General features: G+C 42.3%; 1 pseudogene across 1 annotated transcript; it reads right to left on the bottom strand.

The window, feature by feature from the left end:
• Positions 1–5,163: 5,163 nt before the first annotated feature.
• LOC309832041 (large ribosomal subunit protein uL6-like) lies at positions 5,164–5,718 on the bottom strand (annotated as a pseudogene). Its single transcript has one exon. The product of its transcript is annotated as a large ribosomal subunit protein uL6-like (transcript).
• Positions 5,719–13,214: the final 7,496 nt, after the last annotated feature.

Genomic DNA, 13,214 nt, shown 5'->3' with positions numbered 1-13,214 from the left:
GCAGGCTCAGTAGTTGTGGCACACGGGCTTAGTTGCTCTGCAACATAACTTGGTTTCTGAACGTTTGAACCTGACGACCAGATCCTGATGGGTAAATCCCATTGGCCAGTTTCCTTCCCCACTAATTTTGCAGCCTGGTACAAACATATGGATCTGGAGATGAAAATTTGGGAATTGTTCAGCAGTGAGAATGGATAAGGTCACCAAAGAAATGAGTGCGGGTGGAGAACAGATTCACACATTAGCCCCAAGACACCCCACATTATGAGTACAGGGGATGAAGCATGGAGCAAAGGGCTCAAACCAGTGACCTCTGCGTTGGCAGGCGGATTCTTAACCACTGTGCCACCAGGGAAGCCCCTCAGAAGCTGTTTCTTTGCTAGAATATATCAACACAGCCTCTGGCACTTGATATGTGGCTAATGATGTGGTAAACGTGTTCTTTTCAATCCTCAGCAACGAGACAGGATCAAAAGCAGGTCGTAATTACATGGGGCAGTGGTAGACATTCACTGTCTAGCCTGAGGCCTATGCTCTCTTTATCCTCTGTCAGTATAGTCTACAGGGACCGTGGGTTCCACACAACATCATACTGGCCCAGACCAGTATGGTCCACACCACAGGCATCTCTCACCTGGATTGTAGCCTCTTCACTGATTTCCCTTCCTCCACACGTGCCCATCCCACCAGAGCAAGCAGAGTGAGTGGTCTTTATAAAAATTATACCATGTTATCTGGTTAAACAGTGGCTTCCCAGTACACTTTGGAGTAAAATTCAGACTCCTTACTGTGGCCTTCAAGGGCCTGTGTGACCCAGCCCTACCAGCTCTCACTCTCATTCACCATTTTGCAAACACTTGAGCCATTTTCCTGTTCCTCAAATGCTTCAGGCCCATGCCTGCTTTAGGGACTTTGCACACAATGCTCTCCTAGTTTCCCCTTTTTTGTGATTCAGGCATTGGCTTAAATGTCACCTCCTCATTGCGTTCTCCTCTTCTGCCTACTTTAAAATTCAATTGTAATAGTTAACCATGGGACTTCACTGGTGGTCCAGTGGTTGGGACTTCGCTGGTGGTCCAGTGTTTAGGACTACACACTTCCACTGGTTGGCGGAACTAAGATCCCACATGTCACAAGGTGCAGCCAAAAAAAAAAAGTTAACCATGGTAGTCGTTAGTGCTTTTCACCAAACATTTTCTGGTCCTCCGCCTTTCTAGACACATGGTCTTTGCCCCTTTGAAGTTAGGTATGACCATGTGGCTGTTTTTGCCATATGAGATTTTGACAGCAAAAATTTAAAAGCCAGCGCTGAGCTGCCACATCCCTTTTCCCTGCCTTGGCGATCATGGAAGCATGTGTCCAAATTGAGCTTCCATCAGCCTGAATTCCTGAGGGACTGAGGGTGATCAGTGCTTCCCTTCCAACCTGTGATGGATGTGTGGCATGAGTGAGAAATAAACCTTTATTATTTCTACCACAAGGCATTACCTTATTCATCCTCATAACATTCTCTTTTAAGAAAGGCAGTGTCAAGGATCATGACCACAGTTTTACAGATGGGAACACGAAGACAAATGGAGCTAGTGACTTGCCAAGATCAGAGAAAAACCTGTAGCAAAATTCGGGATAGAACTTGTGCTTTTATAAATTCAAAATCCTTTCCTATTTCTTCTCAATGATATGTCTCAAATTTGTCTTAACTTTAAGCATTACTTTATAAATTAGCATGTTTAGAATCATGCTAATGATTATAATCTAATTTTATTTGAGAAGTGTGCATCATGAATCTGGCAGTTTCTAATCAAATAAATTATAAAATGGTAAAAAAAATTAAAAACACCTTTATTGTTTCAAACAACTAAGATTGTGGGGTTGTTTGCTATTACAGCATAGCTAGCCTATCCAGACTTATACCCTATAGAGCCAGGTACTTATCTGGGTGTTTTACATGTATTAACTCATTCACGTCTCACAACATTAAGTAGGTACTATTATTATTCCCATGTTACTAATACAGTGACTGAGAAAAGTTAAGTAAAGGGCAGAGGTAGAGTTTGAACCTGGTTAGAGATTTATGCTCTTGGTCATTCTGCTATACGGCCTCTAAAAGACGTTCAAACTCATGTTTGAACAAGGGATTGACAGAGTCATGGGTTTTATTACATATTCATACATATATAGAGAAAAGGGAACTGCCAGTTTTCATCCTTAGAGAGAATGTGAGAGTGTGTGTGTGTGTGTGTGTGTGTGTGTGTGTGTATCTTTTAGGAATACAAGGACGTCACTTGATATATTGATTGCTATTTTAATATCAATACCAGGACAACAATTATCAAGTGTAACAACCAATTAGAATAACAAATTTGTTTTCTTTTTTTAAAATTTTTGGCCGTGCCACGTGGCTTGCAGGATCTTAATTCCCCGACCAGGGATGGAACTCAGGCCCACAGCAGTGAAAGCACGGCGTCCTAACCACTGGACTGCCAGGGAATTCCCTAGAATAACAAATATTTTAGAAGTTAAAGGTTATTTTCACAAGATCTGAAAATAAGTCTGAGTGTCTTAAATAAAAGACCCCCCCCCCACCTTGTAGAAATACTTCCAAGGACTTTTTTTTTAATTATTTAAAACAAACTCTCTTAACGTATAGTTTACAAATAATGAAGTGCACGCGCATTCTAACTGTACAGTTTGATAAGGCTTGACAGATGTCTACACCTGAGTGCCTACCAGCACTATCAAAATACAGAACAGTTCCATTACTCCAGGCAGCTCCCTCCTGACCCTGTCCAGTCTGTGCTGCCTCCACCCCTGACCCCAGGCAACTACTGACCGACATTGTGTCACCATAGAGTAGACTGGGCTTTTCTAGAGCTCCACATAAACAGAATGATACAGGGTGCTTTTCTGTGTCTGGTTTCTTTCATTCAGTATAGTGTTTTTGAGATTCTCCATGTTATTGCACATGTCAATATGTCATTCCCAAGGACAGTTTTTAGTAACAGAAAATAGAACAAGTTTCGGTTCTGGGCAGAACTTTCATAACTATTCCCAATTCCATACGTTATTCAGATAAGAGTCTTTGAACCAATTTTATGACTTGGAATGGTGTCTACCCTCTGCTGCTTGGAAACAGGAAATTCCTGAAATTCCTTTTCTCTTGCAACATTTTCAAAACTCAATACCAGCTTTCCATTAGCACCTAGAGAAGAGAAAGTTCAGGGGAGCTCCATACCCGCCCAATGGAAAGGAAAAAGGCAAAAGAGAATTCTAAGCCAGAGGAATAAGGGGTATGTAACGTTCTTCTCTGATACACCTGGTAGGGAATTCCCTGGCGGTCCAGTGATTAGGACTCCCCACTTTCACTGCTGAGGGGGCAGGTTCAATCCCTGGTCGGGGGAACTAAGATCCCACAAGCCGGCAGCACAGCCAAAAAAAAAAAGAAAAAGATACACCTGATAGAAGTTGGCACCTCTCCCATCACCTTCTCACCTCTCCCTGATCTACCCCTGACACTTCTCACGATCTGAAACGACTGTGCCCATTTCCTTTCCAGAATGCCGGACACGTGCTTTGGCCAGCTCTAGCCGTGCTGACAAATGTAGCTCAGGCCCATCCATTTTAATGGCTGGAGAGTATTACATTGTGTGAATACACCACCACTGATTTCACCCGTTTTCCTGTTGAGGATTTAGGTTGTTGCCCTTTTTCACTTTCCATCAACACATTCCTCAGGTACCTCCTGACCTTGTGCTCACACGTGAGACTTTCCCCAGGTGTTTCCTAGGGGTGTTGCTGCTAGGCTGGAGGCTCTGTTCATCTTCCCCTTTACTACGGCTGAGCACTCTCCGCGGGGGCTGTGCACACCAGTGCTTTTCCTCCCAGCTACCCCATGGAAGCTGAAGAAAAACACCCAGCCACCAGCCCCTCACTGGACCCAGCGCAGGCCCTTGTGTCTCCCCTTTCACCACTTCTGCTTGTGTCTGGTTCACAAAGAGGTCTTCCTTATTTTTATCTTGACTAGATTTTATCTTGACTAGATTTTATTCGTCTTTATTATATGTCTGAAGCATGGAGTCATGATGCTATTTGACCGTAAGTCTGTCCTAAGTGACTTTTCTATGCATCTCCCCCATCCCTGGGTGCCCTTCTACTGGTACACTTGCTCCTTGGCCCCAGAGATACCTTCCCAGGCTTGTCTTGAAGGCGGCATAGTTCTTTCTCGTCTTCTCTGGGTCATTTTTCTAAGCTTGGCTCACATGCCAGCTCTTTTGTTTCCTGATGGGGACAGGACTTGCTCCTAGGATAAGCAGCTATCACTGCATTTGTAGTCAGGGTCCTGAACTGGAGTCCTGGCTGCCTGTCCTGAGCCAAACTGTGACTCTCTGGCAACTGACCCTCCTTTCGTAACCACAGTGATGTGGGCCTCGTGCCATAGGCGGGAGCATACAGAGTATCATTTGGGTAAAGGTGACCTGGGGCCTGTAGGGTGTCCACTGGACTCCAACCGCTTGATAACAGTAGTATCAGCAGCCCCCCGCCCATCCCCCGCCAGCAGACACTCTGCTAAGAGATTCTTACAGCTCTGAAAGACTGTCAAATGGAGTTATTCTTTCTCTGCTGCAGATGAGGAAATTGAGGCTGAATTGAGAGGAGAGATGAAATGACTTGCTCAAGGAAACACACCCAAAATATATTGACTTTTTTTTTTTTTTTTTTGGGCACAGCTTGCAGGATCTTAGTTCCCAGACCAGGGATTGAACCCGGGCCCTGGCAGTGAAAGCGCCAAGTCCTAACCACTGGGCCGCCAGGGAATTCCCTACATTTACCATTGTTGCTGGCACATTCACTCCTCTCCTTCCCCCAAATTACCCTGCGTCCAGAAGACTTTCTAATGTCTAGGACAGAAGATAATATTGATAGAATAAGCTCCCCCTGGTGGTGAGGTGCATCAACACAAAATGTCCATGAAAAGATGTGAGGGTTCCAGCCTTGAGTATAACAAGCAAGTCACAGGACACTCAGCTGATCAGAGCACAAGTGTGAGACTTCTCTTTTTTTTTTTCCAATAGATAAGTTTCACTGCATTTTAAAGATATCACAAAGAGGTCCTGGGAATCATTTGGTAGCTTCTTGTTTCCATAGCAAGACAACTCTTAGATCTTATTCATCAGCCTGATGATTTGTTCCTTTTTCAGAGACATAGATAACATCCAAAATGTTCTGATACCCTTATTTTTAACTGTGTGGCTTGCTGAATTTGATGCAAAGTCAGTGCAAATCACTTCCTGGGCTTGAGATACTGAATAAGCAATGCCTGGCCTCATATGAGCCCTGCAGATTTTTCATCTAAGAAATTTCCAGTATCAACAGGAGACCTGCTCTCCTGAATAAAGACGTGGGTGGGGAAGTGAGCATACACAGACATACTCTTGTAATGGAAGCCCAGTGGAACACCCTTGATCATGTGTTGTATTGGACTTGGGACTGCATGAACTGGAGCCGGTTCCTTTCTCTTCTCCACTGTTTGTCAACCTGGAGTCCCTTCCTATTCTTTCCAAGGAGGCTGAGTTCTATACTGATGTAGTCCCTCTGCAGGATTCCTCTGGGGCCCTTCACAATAATTGTGTGTCCTTCTACAGTGATGTTGACATTTTCTGGAATGTCGACAGTCTGGTTGCTGAAAATAGGCTTCATTCTCATGGTGGATTCAGCAAAGAGAGCATCTTAAGGTATTTTTTTGTTTTTGTTTTTTTAAATGAATGAATGAATGAATGAATGAATTTATTTATCTTGGCTGCACCAGGTCTTAGTTGCGGCATGCAGACTCTTTAGTTGCTGCACTCGGGATCTTTAGTTGTGGCATGTGGACTCTTTAGTTGTGGCATGCAGACTCTTAGTTGCAGCGTGCACGCAGGATCTAGTTCCCCGACCAGGGATCGAACCTCCCGGCCCCCTGCATTGGGAGTGCAGAGTCTTACCCACTGGGCCACCAGGGAAGTCCCCTTAAGGTTTATTTTTTAAACAGATTAAAAAAACTTTTTCTTGGAGTATAGTTGATTTACAATGTTGTGTTTAAATGGTTTTATTGAGATATAATTCACATATCATATAATTTATCCATTTAAATTGTACAATTGAATGATTTTTAGTATATTCATGTATATGTATGACCATCATTATGATCAATTTCAGAATATTTTCATCACCTTAAAAAGAAACCCTGTGCCTTTTAGTTATCTATCCTTCTATCCCTCCCACCCAGCCCTAAGCCACCACTAATCTATTTTTTGTCTCCACAGAGTTGGCTAGTCTGGATGTTTTATGTAAATTATGTAATATGTGATCTTTTGCCTCTTAATGTTTTTAAATTAAATGTGTTTACACTGTAATTCTGCTTTATACCAGAATTCATCAGAAACAGTGCTTTTAGCTCTGTGATTGTACACGTTTCTCAAGATTAGCAGAACATTACAGCAAACCCATAAGTTATATTTTCTCCTCCCTTCTCTGAAGGAAAGCCCAGAGACTCTTTCTTTAAGAGATCATTCTAGGGGAAACAAAATGAAAAGAAGGACAAATGACAACCCAGGGAATTTGGGACATTTTGAATTTTTATTGAGGTTCTCACCATCCAGACCCCTGATCTCCAGGCCCTGCCTGCTGTGGGGTCTGAGCCCGCCTTCGTGGTGCAAAGGCTGGAAGGTGGGTCAGGGCTGCCTCTCCTCCCCCATGTGCAGACTGCAGAGCTGCCTGCCAGAGGAAGAGTGCCCAAGGACACCTTAGAGGCGGACATGCAGAGAGGCAAGAGTGGAGAAGAGGTAAAAGTCCCATTGCCCGGAGGAGGGAGCATTATCAGAGCAAGAGCTGAAGACGAGGCAGTTGCCAACAGGCCCAGCCAGCTCTCAAGACTGCCTAGGGGGCCCCAGCGTACTGCAGAGGGTGGGGTACCCTTCAAGGTCAGCCACAGGACGGACATCTCTTAAGGTGGTACGTGGAAGCTCTGCTTGGGTGCCGACCCTCAGGAGGGAACTCGTCAAACTGACCCTCTCCTTCTGACTTCACCTTTAGGGAAGGTCAACCAAGTCCCTGCTTCCACCATAGTCCCTTTACCCAGTGAAAATGACAATCCTTTGTCTCAAATATTGGGCAGGAATCGTATGGCTCTAGGACAAGACCTGAAAGTGAGCACCTGTGGACTTCCCTGGCGGTCCAGTGGTCAGGACTATGAGCTTCCACTGCAGGGGGCGTGGGTTCGATCCCTGGTTGGGGAACTAAGATCCTGAAGAAAAGAAAGTGAGCACCTGTTGCAGTGCCAACTCGCGGTGTGAAATAGATACTCTAAGAAGGAGGATGGCTCGGGAGACCTCAAAATCCAGATTCTACTTGGACAATCTCAAGTGAGCCGGGGTGGGGGGAAGGAATTGTTCTGGCTGAGCTGGAGTAGAGGGATGACAGAAACAAAGGTCCAGTGCCAAATGGAGACCTGGCTTATAGTGAGAGCGTGAGACGGGGCACAACACACACACAACAAGAGATAAAACGTTAACAAGCAGATTCAGAACCGCTGATACGGAGGGCCAACTATAAAGTTATACGTGTGGGTTTCTGATGGGTCAGACGGTTGGTGTCCCTAACCTCCACATTGCTCAAGGGTCAACTGTATTTGCTCTGGCTAGAACCTTCAGTACAGTGTCGAACAGCAGCAGTGAAAGCAGGCATCCTTGTCATGTTCCTGATCTTAAGGGGAGAGCTTTCAGTCTTTCAATATGATGTTAGCTGTGGGTTTTTCATAAATAGCCTTAATCATGTTGAGAATTATGCCCTTTATTCCTACTTTTCTGAGAGTTTTTATCATAGAAAGATGTTGGATTTGTGAAATGCCTCTTCTACACCGTTTGAGAGAGTCATGCAGTTTTGTTTCCTTCATTCTGCTAATGTGATATGTCACATTGATTGAATTTCCTTTTTCTTTCTTTTTTTTTCTTGCCTGCGCTGCGCAGATTGTGGGATTTTAGTTCCCTGACCAGAGATTGAACCCGGGCCTTTGGCAGTGAGAGCAGAGTCCTAACCAATGGACTGCCAGGGAATTTCCATATTTTCTTATATTTAACCACGCTGGAATCCCTGGGACAAATCCTACTTGGTCAAGGTGAATAATTCTTTAAATATGTCATTGGATTCAATTTGCTAATATCTTATGGAGGATTTTTGCATCTGTATTCATGTGGGAAATTGGTCTGTAATCTTATTTTCTTGTGATGTCATTATCTGGCTTTGGCATTAGGGTAATGCTGGCCTCATAGGATGAGCTGGGGACTGCTCCTTCTTCAGTTTTTTGGAAGAGTTTAAGAACAATTAATGTTAACTCTTCTTTAAATGTTTGGTAGAATTCACCTGTGAAGCCATCTGGTCCAGGACTTTTCTTTGTTGGGAGGTTTTTGATTACTGATTCAATCTCTTGTTATAGGCCTGTTGGGATTTTCTGTTTCTTCTTGAGTTGGTTTAGGTAATTTGTGTGTTTCAAGGAATTCGTCCATTTCTTCTAGGTTATCTAATTTGTTGGTGTGCTATTGTTCAGAATATTCTCTTATAAACCCTTTTTATCTCAAAAAGCTCAGTAATAATGTCCCCATTTTCACTTTTTTTTATGACTATGTTCTTAGCTGTATTTTATTTATTTATTTATTTATTTATTTATTTATTTAGTTTTGTCTGCGTTGGGTCTTCATTGCTGTGCACAGACTTTTCTCTAGTTGTGGTGACTGGGTGCTACTCTTCATTGTGGTGCGCAGGCTTCTTATTGCGGTGGCTTCTCTTGTTGTGGAGCATGGGCTCTAGGTGCCTGGGCTTCAGTAGTTGTGGCACGTGGGCTTCAGTAGTTGTGGCTCGTGGGCTCTAGAGCGCAGACTCAGTAGTTGTGGTGCACGGGCTTAGTTGCTCTGCGACATGTGGGATCTTCCTGGACCACGGCTCGAACCCGTGTCCCCTGCAGTGGCAGGCGGATACTCAACCACTGTGCCACCAGGGAAGCCCCCCATTTTCACTTCTGATTTCAGTTATTTGCAGCTTTCTCTTTTTCCTTTCTAAGTATGTGCTATATTCTGAATGTTATGTCCACTCAAAACTCGTCTATTAAATCCTAATGCTGAATGTGATGGTATTAGGGGTTGGGGGCCTTTGGGAGGTGATTAAGTCATAAGGGCAAAGCCCTCACTAATGGGATATGTGCCCTTATAAAAGAGGCTCCAGAGAAATCCCTGGCTCCTTACACATGAGATAATGAGAGTCTGCGACCTAGAGGAGGCCCCTCACCTAATCACCGTGGCACTTTGATCTTGGACTTCCAGTCTCTAAAACTGTGAGAAATAAGTTTCCGTTGTTTATAAGCTACCCAGTTTGTGGTATTTTGTTATAGCAGCCTGACCAGACTAAGAAAGTCTAGCTAAAACTTTGTTAACATTGTTGAGCTTTTCAAAGAACCAACTTTTTTTTTTTTTTTTGGCTGCGTTGGGTCTTGGTTGCTGCACGCGGGCTTTCTCTAGTTGCGGCGAGTGGGGGCTACTCTTTGTTGCAGTGTGCGGGCTTCTCATTGTGGTGGCTTCTCTTGTTGCGGAGGACGGGCTCTAGGTGCACGGGCTTCAGTAGTTGTGGCTCACGGGCTCGGTAGTTGTGGCTTGCAGGCTCTAGAGCGCAGACTCAGTAGTTGTGGTGCACAGGCTTAGTTGCTCTGCGACATGTGGGATCTTCCCCGACCAGTGCTCGAACCTGTGTCCCCCTGCATTGGCAGGTAGATTCTTAACCACTGCACTACCAGGGAAGCCTGACTAGTGTCCTTATATCTTCCCACCAGCAGTGTACAAGGGCTCCAATTTCTCCACATCCTTGCCAACACTTGCTGTTTTCTGTTTTTTGATAGTAGCCATCCTAATGGGTGTGATGTGGTATCTCACTGTAGTTTTGATTTACATTTCTCTATTGATTAGTGATGGTGAGCATCTTTTCATGTGCTTATTGGCAATCTGTATGTCTTTGTAAAAATATCTATTCAACTCCTTTGCCCATTTTTTGTTTAATGTATTTTAGCTTTTTTTTTTTTTTTTTTTGGCTGTGTCAGGTCTTTGTTGTGGTGCGTGGGCTCTACATCGCATGCAGGCTTCTCTCTAGTTGTGGCGTGAGGGCTTAGTTGCCCTGTGGCACGTGGGATCTTAGTTCCCCAACCAGGGATCAAACCCGCATCCCCTGCATTGGAAGGCAGATTCTTAACCACTGGACCATCAGGGAAGTCCCCTTTGCCCATTTTTGAATCAGGTTGTTTGTTTGTTTTAACTGTGGTTGAGTTGTAGGAGTTCTTTATATATTCTGGATATTAACTCATCAGATATATGATTTGCAAATATTTTCTCCCATATTTTCTCTGTGGGTTGCCTTTTTACTCTGTTGCTATGCCTGTTGATGCACAAAATTCTTAAAATTTCATCAAGTGCAATCTATTTTTTCCTTTGTTGCCTGTGCCTTTGGTGTCATATCCAAGAAATCATTGCTAAATCCAACATAATGCAGTTTTTCCCCTACGTTTTCTTCTAAGAGTTTTATAGTTTTAGATTTTACATTTAGGTCATGGATCAATTTTAGTTCATTTTTGTATAAAGTGTTAGGTAAGGGTCCAACTTCATTCTTTTGCATATGGATATCCAGTTTTCCCAGCACTGTTTATTGAAGACTGTCTTTCGCCCATTGAATGGTCTTGACACCCTTGTTGAAAGTCACTGGACTATATCTGCAAGTGTTTATTTCTGGACTCTATTGATTGTCCATATGTCTGTCTTTATGCCAGTGACCTTTCAACACACTCTTTTGATTACTGTAGATTTGTAGTAAGTTTTGAAATCAAAAGGCTTGAGACCGCCAACGTTGTTCATCTTTTTCAGGATTGCTTGGCTATTCAGGGTCCCGTGGGATTCCATTATGAATTTTACGATGGGATTTTCTATTTCTGTTAACTACGTGATTGGGATTTTGAGAAAGATTGCATCAAACCTATAGATCACTTAGAGTTCACAAACATGGGATGTCTTTTTATTTATTTATATCTTAATTTCTTTCAGCAATGTTCAGTAGTTTTAATGGTATAAATCTTTTGCCTCTGGTTAATTCTTAAATATTTTATTCTCTTTGGTGCTATTATAAATGGAATTATTTTTTTAATTTCTTTTTTGGATTGTTTATTGTTAGTGTACAGAAATGCAACGGAATTTTTGTGTGTTGCTTTGTAGGTTGCTACTTTGCTGAATTTGTTTATAAGGTTTAACAGATTTTTTGTGGAATCTTTAGTGTTTTCCCATATAAGATCATAACATCTGTGAACAGAGATAATTTTATTTCTTCTTTTCCAATTTGAATGACTTTTCTTTCTTTTTCTTGCCTGATTGCTCTGGTTAGGACTTCCAGTACTATGTTGAATAAAAGTGGCAAGAGTGAGCCGTCCTTATCTTGTTCTTTATCTTAGAGGAAAAACTTTCTTTCACCATTGAGTATGATGTTTGCTGTGTATATGTTTTCATATACGGCTTTTATTATATTGAGTTAGTTTCCTTCTATGCCTAGTCTGTTGAGTATTTTTATCATGAAAGGGTGTTGAATTTTGACAAATGCTTTTCCTGCATCAATTGAGATATTCATGTGGTTTTCTTTCCCCTTCATTCTGTTAATGTGGTATAGTACACTGATTGATTTTTGTATGTTCAACCATTCTTGCATTCTAGGGGAAAGTACCACTCGGTCATGATATATAATCCTTTTAATGTTATTTTTAAAACTGTGGCATATTGCACTTTTTTTTTTTTTTAAAGAAATGATTTCTTGAAGGAATGGTCAGCAGTGTCAGGAACCTCAGAGAGGTCAAGTAGGGGAAGGACTGAAGGGGATTTTGTTATTAAGAGGTTTTTTGTTAAACTTGTACTTGAATGTTCTTAGCAGCACTATTCATAATAGCCAAAACGTATAAACAATTCAAATTTCCATCAACTCATGAATGTGGTATATCCATGCAATGGAGTATTATTCAGCCATAAAGAGGAATGAAGTTCTGATACATGCTACAACATGGATGAATGAAGTGAAAGAAGCCAGGCATGAAAGGCCATATACTATGTGATTCCATTTATATGAAAGTCAAATAGACAAGTCCACAGAGACAGGAAGTAGATTAGTAGTTTCCGGGGGTTTGGGGAAGATGTTTGGATCAGGTTGGGAGCTTGAAGAAGGTGTGAAATCTTTGGATTAGCTTCCCTCAGAAGAGGGCAGGAAGAGTTGAGCAAGAATAAGTGAAAAACTAAATGTTTGGCTGAGCTTATAAACCCAACCTTGTACATTCAGATGGCCGCAGGAGTTGGTAAGAGATCAGGGTAACTGAGAACAAGCTGATGACTTTGCAGAATTACCGTGGGCAATGTGGTAGCTGCTGGTGAGCCATGGTAGGCTGGAAGGACCGTTACGTTTTTAAGAATGGGAAGAAGGTGAATCCCACAAATATTTTAATAGACTAGTGTGCCTTCAGCACAGCATCTGGCGCATGTAGAAAACACTTATTTGTTAAAAATAAAAGAATAATCAATTTTGGGGGAGGGTATCAACTTTACTGAGGTATATAATTCACGTACCATACAATTCACTTATATTGGTCAGTTGATTTTTTTTTTTTTTTTTTTGTCCGTGCCACATAGGTTTTGGGATCTTAGAACCCCGACCAGGGATCAAACCCGGCCCTGGCAGTGAAAGTGCCCAGTCCTAATCACTGGACCGCCAGGGAATTCCTGGTCAGTTGATTTTTGACAGGGGTGCTAATACAATTCAATTGGATACAAAGAGTCATCTCAACAAATGGTGATGAGACAAATGCATTTCCACATGGAGAAGAAATGAAGTTGGGACCTTTCCTCACACTATATACAAAAATTAACTCACATCCTAGTGGGTATAAAGTAATTTCTCATTTGGGCTTTGCTTTGCTGTTCTCTAGTGATTAATGATATTGAACATATTTTCATGTGCTTATTGGCCATTTATATATCTCCTTTGGAGAAATGCCTATTGAGATATTTTGTCCATTTTTAATTGGGTTATTTGTCTTTTCTATTATTGAGTTTTAAAGGTTCTTTTTATATTCTGCATACGAGACCCATATCAGGTATATGATTTACACATACCTGTTC

The sequence above is a fragment of the Grampus griseus genome (genome assembly GCF_964374135.1).
Source record: "Grampus griseus genome assembly, chromosome: 14".
Taxonomy (NCBI): Eukaryota; Metazoa; Chordata; class Mammalia; order Artiodactyla; family Delphinidae; genus Grampus; species Grampus griseus.
The sequence above is the reverse complement of the archived record's forward strand: the minus strand, read 5'-3'. Positions and strand labels throughout refer to the sequence as shown.